The following is a 4,225-nucleotide window of genomic DNA, read 5'->3' on the forward strand; positions in this document are numbered from 1 at the left end:
AGTCTCTTTAACAAATGGTGCTGGCATAACTGGATATCCATCTGCAAAAAACTGAAACAAGACCCATACCTCACACCATGCACAAAAACTAACTTAAACTGGATCAAAGACTTAAATATAAAATAAAAAAAGATAAAGATCATGGAGGAAAAATGGGGACAACGCTAGGAGCCCTAATACACGGCATAAACACAATACGAACCATAAGTAACAATGCACAAGCACCAGAAGAGAGACTAGATAAATGGGAGCTCCTAAAAATCAAACACTTATGCTCATCAAAAGACTTCACCAAAAGAGTAAAAAGATAACCTGCAGAGTGGGAAAAAAAATTTGGCTACGACAAATCCAATCAGTGTTCAATCTCTAAAATCTACAAGATACTGCAAAACCTCAACAACAAAAAGACAAATAACCCAATTTAAAAAATGGGCAAAGGATATGAACAGGCACTTCACCAAAGAAGATATTCAGGCGGCTAACAGACACATGAAGAAATGCTCACAATCATTAGCCATTTAGAGAAATGCAGATCAAAACTACAATGAGATATCATCTCACCCTAACAAAAAAACACAAAATAATAAATGCTGGAGAGGTTGTGGAGAGACTAGAACACTTATACACTGTTAGTGGGAATGTAAAATGTTACAGTCACTTTGGAAATCTATTTGGGGCTTCCTTAAAAAGCTAGAAATAGAAGTACCATACAATCCAGCTATCCCACTCCTTGGAATATATCCTAGAAAAATAAGAGCCGTCACACGAATAGACATATGCACACCATGTTCATAGCAGCACTGTTCACAATAGCAAAAAGATGGAAACAACCTAGATGTCCATCAGCAGATGAATAGATAAACAAATTATGGTATATCCACACAACGGAATACTACGCAAGGATAAAGAACAACGATGAAGCAATGAAAAGTCGTATAACATGGTGGAAGCTGCAACTCACTGTGCTGAGTGAATTTAGTCAGTCACAGAAGGACAAATACTGTATAAGACCACTATTATAAGAACTCAAGAAAAGGTTTGAACACAGAAGAAAACATTCTTTGATAGTTACAGAGGTGGGGAGGTAGGGTGAGGGTTATTTACTAACTAGATAGCAGATAAGAATCATCTTAGGCGAGGGGAAGGACAGCACACACTACAGGGGAAGTCAGCACAGCTGGACTAAACTAAGGCTGAGAAGTTTCCTGAATACAATCAAATACTTTGAGAGACAGAGTAGCAGGGGTAGGGGTCTGGGGACCATGCTTTCAGGGGATATCTAGGTCAATTGGCATAACAAAGCTAATTAAGAAAATGTTCTGCATCCTACTTTGGTGAGTGGCAGCTGGGGTCTTAAAAGCTAACAAGCGGCCATCTAAGAGGCATCAATTGGTCCCAACCACCTGGAATAAAGGAGAATGAAGAACACCAAAGACACAAGGAAAGTATTAGCCCAAGAGACAGTAAGGGCCACATAGACCAGAGACTTTGTCAGCCTGAGACCAGAAGAGATAGATGGTGCCTGGCTACCACCAGTGACCGCCCTGACAGGGAACACAACAGAAACTCCCTGAAGGAGTAGCAGAAAGATGGGGTGCAGAACTCAAATTCTAGTAAGAAGACCAGACTTAATCATCCGACTGAGACTACAGGAACACCAGAAAGCAAGGCCCCTGGATTCTCTATCAGCCCAGAACTAAAATGATTTCTGAGGCCAACTCTTTAGACAGGGATTGAACTGGACTGTGGGACATAAAGTGATACTTGTGAAGAGTGTGCCTCTTAGATCAAGTAGATACAGGAGACTAAATGGGCAGCTTCTGTCCAGAGGTGAGATGGGAAGGCAGAGAGGGTTAGGAGCTGGTTGAATGGACATGGTGAATCAGGGGTGGAAAGGAGGAGTGTGCTGTCACAGAACGGGGTGAGCAATCAGGGTCACATAACAATGTATGCATAAAATTTTGTATGGGAGGCTAACTTGAAATGTTAACTTCATTTAAACTACAACAATAGTAAAAAAAAAAAAGACACAATCCAATCTTGTAGATTGAGCCCTGCCTAATTAACATAACTGCTGCTAATCCCATCTCATCAACATCATAGAGATTGGATTTAGAACATATAGGAAAATCATATCAGATGACAAAATGGTGGACAATCACACAATACAGGGAATCATGGCTTAGCCAAATTAATACACATATTTTTGGGGAACACAATTTAATCCATGACACTATTTATCTATCTATCTGTCTATCTATCATCTATCATCTCCTACTGGTTTTGCTTATCTGGTTGAACGCTGACCAACATAGGCGTTGTTTTAAGGCCAAATCCTCTCTTCTGTACACCTTCCTTCTTGATTTGTCCTGCCTGAACCTCCTCATTTTACTGGTGGCCACAGCCAGTGAGGCAAATTTGTGGGTCAAAGTGCATGCGAATCAACCCAGACAGGAGATCTTTCTGACACTAAAAGTGATGCTGTCTATTACATCTATTTTATTAATCACTTTATCAGTCACACATGAAGACAGTGACTTACCTGGTAATTTCTCTAGCCAGCTCATGAGAGGTATCCTCCACCAGAAATTTAAATGTGTAGAGGAAAGTTTGATTTTACCATAATACCTCAAAACTACATTTTTGGAAGAAAAAAAAATTCTAGTTACATGAGAATTCCCAGTGATAGCAATTAAGTTGTGAAAGTCATATTAAAAAGGCTTATCTTCAGACAAGTACTCAGCCTTTACATCTTTTGGTCTCCAAGGCTACAGTAACAGAACTTACATCCAATTGTTGTATTGATGATGTCATCCACAACAAAGTAAAGGACTCTGGAAGATATGTGGTTGTTGGTGCACTGTCTATTCAACTGAGAATGAAGAAAAGATGTTTTTTAGAAAATTGTGTTTATTTCCTTTCCTCCCACCATTGGATGTTAAAACCAAGTTTTACAATTCAGAGATGGATGACTTATTTCTTGAAGTCCAGATTCAGAATATTTCATCTTCAACTGTGTTCATACAAAAGGTTTCCTTAGAGCTATCTGTTATGTACACTGTGGAAGAATTAAATACGGTCAACCAGGCTGGCAAAGATGAGTGTACCTTTGGAACAAGGACATTTTTGCAGTCAATGGAAGGACGCCAGTACTTATACCACCTTCAGCTCAAGCAGGAATTTCCAGAGAAAGCTAGTACCATAAGGGGACTAACAGAAATGGGAAAATTGGATATAGTGTGGAAAAGAAATCTAGGTGAAATGGCACTGCTCCAGACAATCCAACTTGAAAGACAGGCCCCAGGTAATGGAACTATAAGGTTGTCTTTAGAGACAATCCCAGATACTGTAATTCTAGAAGAGCCTTTTCATATTACCTGTAAGATAACAAACTGCAGTAATAGGAAAATGAAATTGATCTTGAAAATGTGTGACACAGATTCTATTCGTTGGTGTGGAAGTTCAGGAAGGTATCTTGGAAAGCTGCCTCCAAGTTCATCTCTCTGCTTTACCCTCACACTACTCTCCTTAAAACTGGGCTTGCAAAGTATCTCTGGCATACAGATAACAGACAAATTATTAAAAAGAACATATGAACATGGTGATGTTGCAAAAGTCTATGTAATACCTTCCATGGTTAAAATTAAAAGCTGAAGAAAATTTCCAATGTTATGCTTTCCAGGTAATTTCACAGAAAAGTTTTTCATATATTTGTCTGCAGCAAAATGATCAACTACTAGGAAATAAATTTAAGGGCAAATAATTTTATTTTCTACACGATTCTGAATGGCTTTGAGAATTAAATATTGTTGATTTTAAAAAAGAAAAAATTATTTCTTTCCATCTCATATAAACTATTTTATAATTCTACCCTTGAATATTTTCTAATTTTTATGACTTCATTAAGGTCATTACAGATGGCTGTTAGACTTTTCTTTTTTAACAATGTGACTGCCTTTTAAAAATTATTGTACCTACTTTCCAGAAATACTTAATAGCATTTGACACTGTTTCACTCAAGCTGGCATCAAGAGAATAGAAAAATTTCTTAAAAGTATTGTGATATTTTCTTTAAAATAATTATTATAGTTTATTTGATATGATTTCAACTTATCCTGTTTTCTTTCTTTCCTTCCTCCTTTACAGTCAAGAGAGAACTATCCATGAAAGTGCTTAAAATAATTGAGGATAGTCCTCATTATTTAAACTTGTTGACATTTCCTAC

General features: G+C 37.6%; 1 pseudogene; it reads left to right on the forward strand.

Moving 5' to 3' along the window:
* Positions 1-2,594: 2,594 nt before the first annotated feature.
* LOC101355272 (trafficking protein particle complex subunit 13-like) lies at positions 2,595-3,654 on the forward strand (annotated as a pseudogene).
* Positions 3,655-4,225: the final 571 nt, after the last annotated feature.

This window comes from Trichechus manatus, unplaced genomic scaffold, assembly GCF_000243295.1.
Source record: "Trichechus manatus latirostris isolate Lorelei unplaced genomic scaffold, TriManLat1.0 scaffold00060, whole genome shotgun sequence".
Classification (NCBI taxonomy): Eukaryota; Metazoa; Chordata; class Mammalia; order Sirenia; family Trichechidae; genus Trichechus; species Trichechus manatus.